General features: G+C 42.0%; 1 protein-coding gene across 6 annotated transcripts in view; it reads right to left on the minus strand.

Moving 5' to 3' along the window:
* Kbtbd3 (kelch repeat and BTB domain containing 3) overlaps positions 1–17,104 on the minus strand; it is a 46,092-nt gene that overhangs the window by 23,684 nt on the left and 5,304 nt on the right. For 2 of the 6 annotated variants that reach the window (XM_048429231.3, XM_048429232.3), the window contains one exon: positions 161–242. The exons of 3 other annotated variants lie outside the window; for them this stretch is intronic. The gene's annotated coding sequence lies outside the window, so the exon portion shown is untranslated. Of the gene's footprint in view, positions 1–160; positions 243–298; positions 414–17,104 lie in introns of those variants that run through there. One more of the 6 variants, XM_087905898.1, reaches the window with a different exon arrangement.

Below are 17,104 nucleotides of genomic sequence, written 5' to 3' on the forward strand. Positions count from 1 at the left end.
ACACACCTTAAAAACTTGTATTTGTAATTTGCTGAAATTTGTTTGATGAGGTTGTCCTTTTAAACTGACAAAACCTCTCATCTGTCAAACTGCATCAGAGATCTTTGAGAAGGATAAAATTTTACTTGAGTTATTGATCTAAAAATGACAGAGAACTTACTTGGTTGGCACCTAGAGTTATTCCTTAGGGTCCTCCATGGTCACTGAGGGTCTTATTTGCCTTCTGCTGTTTACTGCAGGGCCTGCCAAAATCCAAAAGATCTGGTGGGCTAAGAAATCTGTAGGAAGACAAGCCTACCTTGACCTGAGCAGCTACGCTGTCGGTTCCAGAGATTCTGTCAACTGTCTGGTGATCTTCAGTTTAGATGAGAGGCAGTTTTTCCCAGTGGTCAGCACTTGGCAGTTGAAGCAAACTGCGGATGGACATTGTTTTGTACCCATTTGTCTTCTGTCTTCTTTGAAAGAAATAGAGGGTTGCTGCTAGGAGCCAACCTGTCTCTTTTTGTTATAAAAAGTTTTTTTATAATTAAATATTTAAATGCCACATTCCCTAGATCTCTGAGCAGTTGTATCAGGTAAAGAATCTGCTTGGAGAGCTGGGTCCAAGTTTGATTGTACTGGCTCTCAACTTAACAGGTAAGATTATAAAAGAAGAAGAAAAAACTGCTTGCAATAGAAGGTTAATGGCAGAACTGACAATAGTAGAGAACATCTTAATATATTTTAAATGAGGGTTGGATTAAATATAAAGTATTTTTGTAAGAGACTTAAAAATACATACCAATTTAAAATATGAGACCTATTGTTTTTGTAGTCTGAAATGAGATGCAATGAACAGACAATTTTAACATTCAACAGTAAACATAGGTGTATTTAAATTACACGTATGAACACATACACACAGAGTGAACAGGAATTGAATGAAGTGGATGCTCTTGGTGGGCCCTATCAAAGGCATGTCACTGCACAAAACACACATGCAACATATTCAACAAGAGAAATTTAGAGACAAAAACATAAGTAAATTGGGGGACCAGGCAGGGTATACCTCAGTAAAGATGGCAGAACTTGATCACCTAACCTGGCTCTCAGATAAGATGGTGGTGAAGTCACCTGACCTCAGTTAAGATGCGGGCAAGGTCACCTGACCTCAGTCAAAATGTCAGCGATCACATGTCGTATGGAAACGCCACAATTTTTGAGCTGCAGAGATTTTAAGTTTAATAATAAGAGAGAGCGACCTAGAGGCATGATCTGCCCTGCCACATAGCATTGCTGAGCCGCCATGCCACAAGCTGGGGCAGGAAGCAAAAGGCTGAAACTGAAAACAGTCACCTCATGAATCTGACCAATCTTGTTGCAGTAGAAGTGGTGGCAGAGACAGTTTGAGGAAACTCCTTTCATTTGCCTGTGTGCTGACAGTAGTTAGAAAGCTTCCATAAAAGTGGAGTCAGGGGGACACTGGTGGAATAAGGTCCCCTTAAGAGACAAGCCCTGCCTACTCCCTCCCCTGTCTTCCTGGACAAGTGGATCTTCTTTCCACTTCCAGCCTGAGCCCCTTTCTTTCTGTCTCTCTCTTGAAGAGGTAGCTTATCTTCTCCTCTTCTCTCCTCTCTCCCCATTTCTCTCTCTGCTCTTTTCCCTACCTCTCCCCTTTCCCCTTTCCTTTCATAACCCACTAAATAAACACCACTTTCTCTGCATGGCTTGCCTGTCCATCTCTGTCTCTCACCCATCACGGCTCCTCATGGGACTGGCTGACCCACTGAGGTCCCTGCCTGGGACCTGCTGCTTCCTGTGGCCTGCTGCTGCTGACCCTCAGGGAATGGTGCCGTTTTTTTTTTTTTACCATTACATTTGGTGCTCATGACTCAGCCAGGTTCTCTCCATATTCCCTCCTGCCTGCAGGCAGGCCAGCTGAGGACATGTGGAACTATAAGCTTGGAAATCAGGTTTCTTTACAACAGACGCCTGTTCTATCTGCCTGAATGCTGACCTCTACACACACCAGCAGCTTCACTGGTGAGTTATCCCCTTCTAGTCAGCTTAACCATATTGCCCACAACCACAGCCTTCACGGTTGAGCCCTTCACTGACATTCATCTATGGTTGCTTCCCACAACTATGATTGGATGACCCCGGGTAGTCCATCCACACTAGCACTGCACATGCTGAATAGTAAGCTTGCTTTGGGGCCTGGGGTCCCTTGGGTTAGTCTTTCTTTCCTTTCCTTTGGACCACTCATAAGGAGTCCCCACCATGAGAGACTACTTGGAGCCGCCTCTAGTCTCTCTGGATTGCAAGTAGCCCAGACTGGTGCCAGTCAGGCTTCATCAACACCCAACCTGTAGAGAAAAGACGTTTTCCAATAGGCTTTGTGGAGTCGTTGCTCTCTAGCCTCTGGCTTTCCAGTCGCCTGGACTGGGGCCAGTTGCCTTCATTAACACCCCTCCTGTAGAGAGATGTTTGTCTATAGGCCTTGCAGTGTTCATATGCTATTTTCATGGGTTTTCACATTTTCACCTATGGAATATAAACCCTGAAACTACCAGCCACCCACCTGTAAACACTCTGAGGGTGTCACACTGGCTCTGCTTTTTCTCAAACTATCCCTGCCACCTCTACCACTGGTCCCGTGGAAACTGACAATATTAGTTGGATCCACGAGGAAGCTGTTTACAATTCTAGCCTTTGCTCCCTACCACTGCCTTTGGTGCAGCAGCATGGCAACAGGGTAGATCACACCTCTAGGTCGCTCTTGTTATTATGTTTAAAACTCCTGTGGCTCAAAAAATATGGCTTGTCCACGCAACATGTGACCATTGCCATTTTGACTGAGGTGAGGTGACCTTACCGCCATCTTAACTGAGGTCAGGTAACTTCACTGCTATTTTAACTGAGGGCCAGATAGGTAACCAACTTCTTCCAGCTTTACTGAGGTATTCCCTGCCTGGTCCCCAGTGCTGACTCTGTTACATATGTTTCGTGCAGTAGCATTTTATATTCTTCCTTGCTGAATTCCTATTCGCTGTATGTATGCATACATGTAACTTAAATATAATATGTTTACTATTAAATGTTATAATTGTCTGTTCATTGTATCTCATTTCAGACTATAAAACAATAAGCCTCATGTTTTAAATTGGTATATACTTTTAAGTCTCTTACAAAAATACAGTATAAAATATATCAAGCTGTTCTCTACTATTGTCAGTTCTGCCATTAACCTTCTATTGCAAGCAGTTTTTTCCTTCTGTGTTTTATAAGTGTAAATCTGACCTGTTAAGAGCCAGTACAGTCAAGCACGGACCCAGCTCTCTAGGCAGATTCTATACTATAATTAGAACCCATCTATATCCGTTAAATAGCTCTCAACTGCTCAAAGATCTGGGGAATATGGCATTTAAATATTTAATTATTAAAAGACTTTTCACAACAAAAAGAGACAGGTTGGCTCATAGCAGCAGCACTCTATTTCCTCCAAAGAAGACAGAAGACAGAAGACAGATGGGCACAAAATAATGTCCATCTGCAATACGCTTCAACTGCCAAGCACTGACCACTGGGAAAAACTGCCTCTCATCTAAACTGAAGATCACCAGATGGACAGAGACACTGGAATCGACAGCCTAGCTGTTCAGGTCAAGGTAGGCTTGTCTTCCTATAGATTTTTTAGCCCACAGAATATTCTGGAACCTGGCAGATCCTGTACTAAACAGCAAAAGAAAAATACAACCCTCAGTGACCATGGAGGACCCTAAGGAATAGCTCTAGGTGCCAACCAAGTAAGTTCTCTGTCATTTTTAAATCAATAACTCAAGTAAAATTTTATCCTTCTCAAAGATCTCTGATGCAGTTTGACAGCTAAAACTTAGGTTTTCACAAACCCCCAAAATTCTTGTGAGTTCCAGGGAGGCAAATTGAAGAATCCACCTTAAACAGGTCAGATATATCCCTCTCAATTCCCTGTTCCTATTTTTTCCCCCTAAATGTAACCTTGTCCTCTGTTCTGCCAGTACCTTAAATAGGTGTAAGAGACACCAGAGGTTTGCCTACCACAAACACCGGACAGGAGCAAAGAGACAAGCAACACCAGGATATGACCAGCCCCCAGTTTTCTCAGGTTCCCCACCAAGATGATGCCCACAAATAAGCAGCAAACAGTCTTGAGAATCTGCTATCCCAATTCCTTTAACCTGTTGTGCCTAACCTCCTGCCTTTTTATTATAAAAAAGAGATGGGAATGTAATGGTCTGTCCTGTCCCTTTAAGAGACAAGCCCCGCGTACTTCCTCCCCTATCCTTCAAGGCAAATGAATCTTCCTTCTGCTTTCAGCCTGAGTCCCTTCCTTTCTCTCTCTCTCCCAAAGAAGTAGCTTCTCTTCTCCTCTCCCCACTCTTGTTTCTCTTCCTCTCTCTCTCTGCTCTTTCCCCCCTTTCCCTCCCTCTCCCCTTTTCCCATCCCTTCTATAACCAACTAAATAAATACCCACTTTCTCTGCAAAGTGTGTCTATTCGTCTCTGTCTCCCAAAAACTGTGGCTCTTTGTGGGACTGGCTGAACCCATTGTTTCCTACCTGCCATTGCCCTAAACTACCCACAGTCTCCTGCTCCCCTCCCCCTTGGGGAATGGAACCATTTTATTTTTACCATTATTAATAACACCAGAGTTGATAGTTAAAAATCTATACATAGGTGATTTTAAAAGAAACATGTGGCTTGCTGTCATCTTAGCTGTTATACCGTCATTTGGGTGGAGGCAGCCATGTGTCTGATAGTCATATTTTCTAGGGTTGAAAGGATGATTTTGTCATGTCACTTATACCCAGCTTGATTAAAAGTGCCCACATGACATAAGCCAACCAAGAAAAAAAACCTCCATCTAGCTGTGAGGCCCAAACCAGATGATGCCACCATTTTCAATCATACTAACAAGCCTCAGCCCACAGTCCCTCATCTTCCACTGCAGCCTCTCTAGCATCCCTATCTCCCTCCTCAGCAACAGGCTGTCCAACCAGCAACCCTGAATGGAATTACAGTATACAAATGGGGCATCCTTGTTTAAGATTAATTTGCAAATTGCATCCTGGCTGGCCTTCACAAGGCCACCCTTAAAGTGGTAAATCATGAAAAAAATCTAAGAGGTCATCCGGGACAAACATGAAATCCCATTTCAATTCCTACACTGACTTACAAAGGTCCTCTTATAATATACCAATCTAGCTCCTGAGACCTTAGATGGAAAATAACTCCTTATGATGTACTTCTCCCCAGAATTTTCCTACTGTTTTATACATCTAAAGAAAGTACCCATGACTCTACATGCAGAAGTCTTAGCAATGGCTTTTAAAGTGTACCATGGGAGAGATGAAAAAGCCTTAAAGCAAAAATACATGAATCTGGTTAAAGCCTTTCAAGTGGCCATAACAACCACATAGGCTCCCTGACCTCCCAAATCCTGTGAACCTCAGGGTTCCTGTTTCAAAGGCAGTCAGTAAGTCACAGAACCCAAGCCTGTTTGAACCCACACAAATCACCTGAACCATCTTTAAGGTGAATCAAGAAGGGGTATTTACTGGTCTCATGTTCCTTGAGGCATGGGGACATCAAGTCCAAGTAGCCCTTCAGATGAACTTTTAGATCTGGCAATGGGTAACTGAGAGGCCTGTGCTCCCTTGGTTGGTGCAGCAGATACCCCAACAAGCAGGCCCTTCATGTTACACTTGGTCTGACAACGGCCATCTCTGACTGGAAGCCTTGGCTAGATATAGTTTCAGGGTGATTTAGCTCTCTCCTAGACACTGGGACCACCTACTTAGTGGAGATTTAGGAACCCACCTCTCTTTCTTGTTCCTCTATTGCCAGAGTAGGGGAAAAGTCTCAGGAAACCACACCGAATATCACCAAGGCTCCATACCCACTCTCTCTGCACAGTCTCAGGTGATGTAAGCCTCTTATTTCTGACCTATAAGAAAGAATCTTCTGCCCTGCGGAGCTCTCCCGAATCCTGTCCTAGCCTTTATCCAGGTACACCTTCCCCTCTTCCCCCCTCCCCTCTGGGGCCACAAGATCTCCCCAGAGCTGCTCCCTTGCATGCTGGGCCTGGACTGTGGGCTCAGGCCGGCAGGGGCATTTCCTTTGCTTTGAGAGCCTGCCTGAGGACAGGCAAGCTCTGTCTCAGCTCAGCCACACTCCTGGCCAGCAAGAGACAGTGATCTTCTAGCAGTCATCCATTGGAGGAGGGGTGAGTTTGTTACTGGCCCGAGGGCTTTGGCTAGGAGGAATTCAGACTTTTCCCACCCCCCTCGACTTTCTGGTCACCCGGCAGAGGAGGCTCCTTCCTGCAGAGCTTTCCCGAATCCTGTCCCAGTCTTTATCCAGGCACACCTTCCTCTCTTCCCCCTTCCCTTTGGGGCCACAAGATCTCCCCAGAGCGGCTCCCTTGCGCACTGGGACGGGGCTGTGAGTACAACCCAGCAGGAGGGAGTGCCTGTGTTTCAATAGACTGCCTGCGGAAAGGTAGACTTTCTGTCAGTGAAGTCCCTGCCCAACAAGGGAACCTGACCTGGTACCAGAAGATCCAATAGAGAGCATTTGAAGGAAGAGATGGGCAGACGCCAAGGCAAGAACTCCTCCAACAATCTAAAAAACAACATGAAAACACCAGATCCCAATGACCCTACAATAGAAGGTCTTGAACCTCTTAATTCAGAAGAAGCAGAAAAAAATGCCATTATGAAAGCAATAGAGTCCCTTAAACAGGATATGAATAACTCCCTTAAAGAACTGGATGAGAAGTACAACAAAACGATTGAAGAAATGAGTAAAGAAATGGATGAGAAATATAACAAAAAGTTTGAAGAAATGAGTAAATCCGTGAATGATACACTGGGAAACCAAGAAAAAACAATCAAACAGGTAATGGAAACAGTTCAAGAATTGAAAACTGAAATGGAGGCAATGAAGAAAACACAAAACGAGGGCCGGCTGGATATGGAAAATCTAGGTAAATGAACAGAGACTACAGAATCAAGCATAACCAATAGGATACAAGAGATGGAAGAACGAATCTCAGAGTCTGAAGATACCATAGAGAAAATAAATGCTCTGATCAAAGAAATCAGCAAATCCAACAAATTCTCATCACAAAACATTCAAGAAATCTGGGACACAATAAAAAAACCAAATCTAAGAATAATAGGGATTGAAGAAGGAGAAGAACTGCAGATCAAAGGCCCAGAAAATATATTCAAGAACATTATAGAAGAAAACTTTCCCAACTTAAAGAATGACATTCCTATGAAGGTTCAAGAAGCATACAAAACACCGAATAGACTTGATCAAAAAAAAAAAACATCCCCTCGCCATATAATAATCAAAACACAAAACATACAGATTAAAGAAAGAATATTAAGAGCTACAAAGGAAAAAGGGCAAGTAACTTATAAAGGTAAACCGATCAGATTTACACCAGACTTCTCTATGGAAACCATGAAAGCCAGAAGGTCCTGGATAGAGGTACTGCAGAAACTAAGAGACCATGGATGCAAACCCAGACTACTATACCCAGCCAAGCTATCATTCACTATCAACGGAGAAAACAAAATATTCCAAGATAAGAACAAATTTAAACAATTCGTAGCCACAAACACAGCCTTACTGAAAGTAATAGAAGGAAAATCGCAACCCAAGGAATCCAACATTGCCAACATTACCTACAATAACTCACACATATAGCGACCCTTCACGAGCTTAACTCAAAAAAGGGACACATACAAACTCTATTAAGCAAATATACAAAAAATAATAATAACCGGAGTCAACAACCACTGGTCATTAATATCACTTAATATTAATGGACTCAATTCACCTATAATAAGGCAAAGACTAAGAGATTGGATACGAAAACAGGATCCAACATTTTGCTGTTTACAAGAAACACACCTCAACCACAAAGACAGACACCAACTCAGAGTAAAGGGCTAGGAAAAGGTTTTTCAAGCAAACGGACCTAAGAAACAAGCAGGTGTAGCCATTCTAATTTCCAACAAAATTGACTTCAAACTAAAATCAATCAGAAGAGATGGAGATGGACATTTTATACTCATAACAGGAACAATTCATCAGGAGGAAGTCTCAATCCTGAATATCTACGCTCCTAATATAAAGCCTCCTACTTATGTAAAAGAAACACTTCTAGAACTCAAGGCAGTCTTCAAACCAGACACACTAATAGTAGGAGACTTCAACACTCCTCTCTCACCAATGGACAGGTCAATCAGACAGAAACCTAACAGAGAAATAAGAGAATTATTGGAGGTATTGAATCAAATGGACTTAACAGACATCTATAGAACATTCCACCCAAATAGGAAAGAATATACCTTCTTCTCTGCAGCTCATGGAACCTTCTCGAAAATTGACCACATACTGGGTAACAAAGCAAACTTCCACAGATACAAAAAATATTAGTAACCACCTGTGTCTTGTCAGACCACCATGGATTAAAGTTAGAATTCAACAACAGTGCTACCCCCAGGAAGCCAACAAATTCATGGAAGTTGAACAGTCAACTACTGAATCACCCCTGGGTCAAGGAAGAAATAAAGAAAGAAATTAAAGTCTTCCTTGAATTTAATGAAAATAAAGACACAACATACTCAAACCTATGGGACACTATGAAAGCAGTGCTAAGAGGAAAGTTCATAGCACTAAGTGCCCAATTAAAGAAAACGGAGAAAGCACACATTGGAGACTGAACAGCACACTTGAAAGCTTTAGAAAAAAAAGAAGCTGATTCACCCAGGAGGAGTAAAAGACTGGAAATAATCAAACTGAGGGCTGAAATCAACAAAATAGAAACACAGAAAACAATCCAAAGAATCAATGAATCAAAAAGCTGGTTCTTGGAGAAAATCAACAAGATCGACAAGCCCCTATCCAAATTAATCAAACAGCAGAGAGAGAACATGCAAATTAATAAGATCAGAAATGAAAAGGGGGACATAACCACAGACGCAGAGGAAATTCAGAGAATCATTAGATCTTACTACGAAAATTGATATGCCACAAAGTTGGAAAATGTACAAGAAATGGACATTTTTTTAGATAAGTACCATATACCAAAGTTGAACCAAGACCAGGTGAACAATCTAAACAGACCTGTCAGTCGTGAAGAATTAGAAGCTGTTATTAAAAATCTCCCTACCAAAAAAAGCCCAGGACCAGATGGTTTCAATGCAGAATTCTACCAGAACTTCTAGGAAGAGCTAATACGTATAATCCTTAATGTATTTCACAATATAGAAACAGAAGAATCATTGCCAAATTCTTTTTATGAGGCTACAGTTACCCTTATACCAAAACCACACAAAGACACGACCAAGAAAGAGAATTACAGACCAATCTCACTCATGAACATTGACGCAAAAATACTCAATAAAATACTGGCAAACCGAATCCAAGAATACATTAGAAAAATTATCCATTATGATCAAGTGGGCTTCATCCCAGAGATGCAGGTCTGGTTCAACATATGCAAATCTATCAATGTAATCCATCATATAAATAAACTGAAAGAAAAAAAAACCATATGATCATTTCATTGGATGCTGAAAGAGCATTTAACAAAATTCAACACCCCTTTATGATAAAGGTGTTGGAGAGACTGGGGATACAAGGATCATACCTAAATATAATAAAAGCAATATACAGCAAGCCGTCAGCTAACATTCAATTGAATGGAGAGAAACTCAAAACCTTTCCTCTAAAATCAGGAACACGACAAGGCTGTCCACTCTTACCATATCTCTTCAATATAGTGCTTGAAGTTCTAGCAATAGCAATAAGACAACATAAGGGGATCAAGGGGATACGACTTGGAAAGGATGAAGTTAAACTTTCGTTATTTGCAGACGATATGATAGTGTACATAAGCAACCCCAAAAACTCTACCAAAGAACTCCTACAGTTGATAAACACCTTTAGTAACGTGGCAGGATACAAGATCAACTCCAAAAAATCAGTAGCCCTCCTATACACAAAGGATGAAGAAGCAGAGAGGGAAATCAGAGAAACATCACCTTTCATGATAGCCACAAATAGCATAAAGTATCTTGGGGTAACTCTAACCAAGGAAGTGAATGACCTATTTGATAAGAACTTTAAGTCCTTGAAGAAAGAAATTGAGGAGGATACCAGAAAATGGAAAGACCTCCCCTGCTCTTGGATTGGGAGAATCAACATAGTAAAAATGGCAATTCTACCAAAAGCAATTTATAGATTCAACGCAATTCCCATCAAAATCCCATCAAACTTCTTCACAGACCTGGAGAGAACAATAATCAAGTTTATTTGGAAAAACAAAAAACCCAGGATAGCCAAAACAATCTTATACAATAAAGGAACTTCTGGAGGCATTACCATCCCTGACTTCAAACTCTATTACAGAGCAACAGTATTGAAAACAGCTTGGTATTGGCATAACAACAGAGAAGTCGACCTATGCAATCGAATAGAAGACCCGGGTATTAACCCACAAACGTATGAACACCTGATTTTTGACAAGGGAGCTAAAGCTATACAATGGAAGAAGGATAGCATCTTTAACAAATGGTGCTGGCATAACTGGATGTCAACCTGTAGAAGAATGAAAATAGATCCATATCTATCACCATGCACAAAACTCAGGTCCAAATGGATTAAAGACATCAACATTAATCCGACCACTTTGAACCTGATAGAAGAGAAAGTGGGAAGTAGTCTACAAGACATAGGCACAGGAGACCACTTCCTAAGCAGAACCCCAGGAGCACAGACAATAAGAGAAACAATAAATAAATAGGAACTACTGAAACTGAGAAGTTTCTGTAAAGCAAAGGACACTGTCAGTAAGACAAAAAGGCTACCTTCTGACTGGGAGAATATCTTCACAAACCCCTCAACAGACAAAGGTCTGATCTCCAAAATATACAAACAACTCAAGAAACTAGACACTAAAACTCTAATTAACCCAATTAAAAAATGGGGTACTGAACTGAACAGAGAATTCACAATAGATGAACTTCGAATGGCCAGAAGACACTTAAGGTCATGCTCAACCTCCTTAGCGATCAGGGAAATGCAAATCAAAACAACTTTGAGGTATCATCTTACACCTGTCAGAATAGCCAAACTCAAAAACACCAATGATAGCCTATGCTGGAGAGGATGTGGAATGAGGGGAACACTCATCCATTGTTGGTGGGAATGCAAACTTGTGCAGCCACTGTGGAAATCAGTGTGGCGGTTTCTCGGGAAACTGGGAGTCAGCCTCCCTCAGGACCCAGCAATTCCACTTTTGGGAATATACCCAAGAGATGCCCTAACATACTACAAAAGCATTTGTTCAACTATGTTCATAGCAGCACTATTTGTAATAGCCAGAACCTGGAAACAACCTAGGTGCCCCTCAATAGAAGAATGGTTAAAAAAGGTGTGGAACATATATACATTAGAGTTTTACTCAGCGGTAAAAAACAATGACATCTTGACTTTTGCATGCAAATGGATGGAAATAGAAAACGCTTTACTGAGTGAGGTAAGCCAGACCCAAAAAGAGGAATATGGTATGTATTCACTCATAAGTGGATTCTAACCGTAATTAATGGTCTTTGAGCCTATTATTCGTGATCCTAGAGAAGCTAAATAAGAAGGTGAACCTGACAAAAATCATGTAGCTATCCTCCTGGAGATTGGAAATAGACAAGAGTGCCAGGTAACCTCGGGTGCATGGGGGGGTGGGGGGGTTGTTGGAAGGGGAGAGGGTTAGAGAGAAGGGAGTAGGGGAGGAAGGGGGAAAGATCGGGGGACTGGGATGGGGGGAGGGAGAATGGATAGATATGGGATCAGGGAAGTATATACCTCAACTAAGGGAGTCATTTTAGGGTTTACAAGAGACTTGAGTATAAAGGGGATCCCAGGTCCAAGGAGAGATCCCCAGATTGTTCTCTGGACAGAGGAGAGGGTGCCTGAACCGGCCTTGGCCCACAACCATACTGATGAACATTTTGCATATCACCATAGAACCCTCATCTGGCGATGGAGGGAGATGGAGGTGGAGACCCACGTCGAAACACTGGACCTAGCTCCCTAGGTCCAAAGGAGAGGCAGAACGAAGGAGAACGTGAACAAAGAAGGCAAGAGCAGAGGAAACCTTCATCCGACGTTGGATGGCGATACAGACAGATACCCATATTGGAGCACCGGATGGAACCCTCCACCGTCCAAATGAGGAGCAGAAGGATGAAGAAAATGAAAAAAGAAATCAGGACTGTGATGGGCGCCATCACCCACTGATACAAGGGGACTGATCTAATGAGAGTTCACCAAGGCCAGCTGGACTGGAACTGAATGAGCACGTGATCTAACCAGATTCTCTGGATGTGGCTGGCCTGGAGTCTTTCTGAAAAGCCATTGACAATGACACTGGGACTTGTTTCCTCTGCATATACTGGGTTTTTGGGATCCAGTCTGTTTGGATACTCACCTTCCTGGACCTGGAGGGAGGGGGGAGGAACTTGAACTTCCCACAGGGCAGGAAACCCTGACTACTCTTAGGGATGGAGAGGGAGGAGGAGAGGGAGTGGGGGAAGTGGGAGGGTGTTGGGAGGAGGGGCGGAAATGGAAACTTTTATAATTTAATAAACTTTAAAAAAAAAAGAAAGAATCTTCTGTAACCCATTTCTTCCTCCTTTCATATCTCCATAATCTTGGGACACACGGGGTGGGGGGATGATGACAATGGAACCTACCACTTGTTTCAGGATCTCTGACTAATCAACTCTGCAGTGATTCCCCTTTACCCCACAGTAGTAGTCCCTATACTCTCCCTTCACCATCCCCTCAGATACCTCCCACTTTTCTATCCTAGACCTCAAAGACCTCTTTTCCATACCTCTTGTTCCCTCGTAACAAAATACCTTTGCCTTCACTTGGACTAATCTGGACATACATCTTTCCATTCAACTTCCTGGACAGTCCTAACCTAAGATTCTGGAATATTCCACATCTATTTGGCCAGGCTCATGCCGCTGACTTATTCTCTCCCAGCTCTGTTTTGGAAGTCACATATTCTCTATGCCCCCCTGCACAGAATTCTCCCTTGCCTTCCAGCTCCCACTTGCAGTTTATAGAAACTCCCTCCAGCAGAGTTTGTTTTGTGACCCTTCCTCTCTTTCTCCACAGACTTGGGTTTATTAAAATCTCACTCTGATACTACAAACTTCTTGGTCTTAGAAAATTTTGGTGGTCTTAATTGGCATGTTCAATTTTCAGTGGTGGCAACTTCTACCACTGCAGTAACAAATGATCTGAAAATTCTTTATAGCTAAAATTGCTCTATTCTTTTTTTTTTTTTTGCTAACTACACCTGTCTGGGGAAGCTCTTACATATAGATGTTTATCATTCAATAGACTCCACACCTTTAATCAAGAGCTTGTCCTAATAGAGTCAGGAATCTGTATCAAGCTAACAAAGGCTGATTCAGTTCCCTATAGCTTCCTTTTAATCTCTCCTTCACTGGGACGTACCCCCATGCTTACTTTTTCTATTTCTGTGTGATAATTCCTGTCCTGAAAATAAAATTTAAAAACCACATCAAACAGGGTTTATGATCAGATTTAAAAAATAATACTTATTTAATAAAATATTAAAGCTGTACCTCCATGTATTCATACAGGAATGTACTTCATACTGTAGCCAAACTTTGTAATATGAGTCAACTAGGTGGTAATAGTTTTAAAAAGACATGAAGGGGTCATGGAGAGAAACTGAGACTTGGCACCATGTGGCAAGACTGAAGTTCCTAAAGAGAGCCCAAGTAAAGCTACTGGTGAAAAAAGTATTCCATTTGCAATGAGGGTTGAAGACTGTTATGGGTGTCTAAGAATACAAAAGCTTTAGCAAGTTCCAAGGGTATAAGAAAGTATATAAAGGTCTGAGGATACAAAAGTTTAAGTTCTGAAGGCATAGGAAAGTATTTTAAGGCATGCAAATGAACGTTCTGAAGGCACAGAAAGTGATTCAAAGTAACAAAAAATATTGCACATTTCTCCCCCCTACCCCATGCTACTGTTGTATTAATATTTCAGAGGTTTAAGAAACCTATACTTAATTGTTCATGCAGACCACTCACATGGTAGGGCATTGAGACTATTCACAAGCATCTTGCCAAAAGGAAATACTTGTCCCTATTGAAACCTAAATTGATGTCTAAAACACCTTTCCCCTGTTCTTGCCCTCTCTATGACCAAACTAGAGATTATTGTGGAAGGTTGTCAGAGACTTATGAAGGATGTCCTTATAGGTCCTGTAAGAGATATGATGCATAAAAGTGTCCTACCTTTTATGCAAAAGAACCAATCTTCTATATTCTAATTAATGATACAGAAGTCTTGGTAAATTTTACTATAGCATTTATCACAGTCATCCATTAAGTAGAATCGAAATATAGAGGGTACAAACCCCAATCTCTACACCCCTACGTATATATAGACAGGTAGAAGAAGTGGTCCAAAGCTCCTCAGAGGTCCTTACATCCTTAATAGCATCCCTCTTTGATGATATTAATTACACTTCCCTCTCATTTCAAACCTTAACCTCTATCAGCTACTGAATAATGCTCTGCCTGACTGCTTTGGAGAATACTGGTTGTGTTCCTCCTGGGTCACACTTATGACCCTCTTTTGTGGCCTTAGTCATTATTAGACTCTCTCACCAATTTTTAACTGCTCTAAACCAAATATCACTACCAACCTTTATCCCCCATCTCTTTCCTTAGTATCACAGACTGCTTTAACTCTTTAGGAACATGGTTTGTGGGCACACTGGACTCGACAGCCTGCAATAATTCCCTAATTCTTAGTATTATCACCCAGCCCCTAGCCCCTATGCCCAAACATTTATAGTGCCTCAGTTCTCTGTGGCACCCACGTTTATCACTGCCTGCTTGCTGGGTGGTCTGGGACTTGTGACTTGATGCTCCTGTTTCCAAACTAAACGTGGTACCTTGTAGTACAATTAATAAAAAGCCAGGGGCAGAAATTGGGGTTTAATCTGAAGGTTACAAAAACAAAACAGCCACCCATTGTCTCTTACCTCTACCTCAATCCAAAATGGTGATCCTGCCTCCAGGAATCTCAGAATAAGACTGTCTGTGAGAGCTGTCTCCTCCCATCTTATATTCCTCTCAAGGGTTGGGACTAAAGATGTGCATCACTACTACCTGGTTGCTATGTCAAACTAGTGTGGCTACTGGGATTAAACGTGTATGTCACCACTGCCTGGTCTGTAAGAGTGATCAGTACGACTGTTTTACTTTTTGAATTTCAGGCAAACTTTATTTATTAAAAATACAAATTAAATATCACTACAGTACATGGTGAAGAACTTGCCAATTCCCATCATAGAGTTTATAGCTGCATATGGTGAAAATAAGCAGTTAAGGTCCTACCCTTTTTGCAGTTTTGGGTACAACCACTAGTGTCACCAATGAAGCAGCAGGACTGACTACTTCCCTAGCCATTTACCATACATTTTCCTCTCAGTTCATCCAGAATCTCCAGGGTCAAATAGACTCGCTCGCTGCCATAAATGCTACCAAGTCAGCGAGGATGAGATTTACTAACAGCACAGAGAGGTGGTCCTTGTCTCTTCCTCAGGAGGAATGTTGTTTTTGTATCAACCAATCAGGCATAGGAAAAGACAAGTGCTGACAGCTCCAAATAGGTCTCCGTTCGGTGACTGGCCAGTGACTCACTGATAAGTATAATATGGTCTTGGATACTATCCTTCTTAAATCCCTTTTTCCTCCTTTTCTTAATTATACTAGTCAACCCCTACCTTACAAAGTTCTTGTCTAGATTTCTTCAACAACAGATTCAAAAGATTTCTGACCAGACTTAACAGTCGCCATTACAGGATTACAGGTTCCTAGCTACAGAGTGAGAGGTCAAGGACTCCCAATTATACCCTGAAGGCTAAGATCAAGTTTGCCCAAAGAACTTCAATACCCCATCCAACAGGAAGTAGTACAATGATAATAACATCAGCCCTCTTTTCCATAACCTGATTGTTTATTAATAATAAAAATGGGGGTGTAAGCCACTTGAGGAATAGGAGTGGCCAGGCCACTCATCTAGGACCTCCAATTGTCAGGTTCCACCCACAGAACACTCCAAATGCCCTAACAGTTGCACTGAGGCCCCACCCTACAGAGTAAAAAAACCCAAGTTCTAGACGTGAAATCCCACCAATGCCCACCTTTGTAGCGTGAGGGCCGGCTTGTTGGGGTATCTGTCCCGCCCGGTACCCCACAACCAGCAACTCCCAAAGAAAATCAATCACACAGAGATCTCTATAAGTTATAAAGCTGATTGCTCATTTAGGTCAGGCTACTTATTAGTTCTTATGACTTATCTTAACCCATTATTCTGATCTATGTTAGCTGCACGGGCTCAGTACCTTTCTCAGTGTGACAGCTTACATGTTGCCTCTTCGGTAGTCTGCACAGGAATGGCAGAGGGAGCTTCTGCTTCCAGAATACTCCCAGTCTCTTTGCTCCACCCCTACTTCCTGTCTGGCTTTCCCGCCTATACTGCCTGCCTGGCCAATCAGCATTTTATTAAAATATGATTGACAGAATACGGACAATTTTCCCGCATCACACCTTCGAAAGCTTCATCCTGAAAAGGTCCCATTGCCTCCCAAATACCCTTCCCCAAAGAAAGTCTATGTAAGTCTTGTCTTCTCAGTTCTTTGCTTTTTATTTTTGTCCTAGAAGAGGCAGCCACCCTCCTGGATTTTTCCCTCCTAATAAATTTCTTTTGTGATGTTTGTTATATGTTATGACTTTGTGGTATTCCTTAACTCCTGTCTGCCAGGATAACCTTCCATCTGAGCTGTAACACTTACATTCCTCACCCTTTTAATCTGATTGTTCTCACCATTCTGGGCTCTGTCTATTCTCTGTCTCTGGCTAGTATCCCTTCTTCACTAGACATGTCCAGTCCACCCCACCTCCCTTCTCTACTTTGAACTCTGGAAGATGCCTCTGTATATTTTCTCT

Source organism: Myodes glareolus, chromosome 4 (genome assembly GCF_982192425.1).
Source record: "Myodes glareolus chromosome 4, mMyoGla1.1, whole genome shotgun sequence".
Lineage (NCBI taxonomy): Eukaryota > Metazoa > Chordata > Mammalia > Rodentia > Cricetidae > Myodes > Myodes glareolus.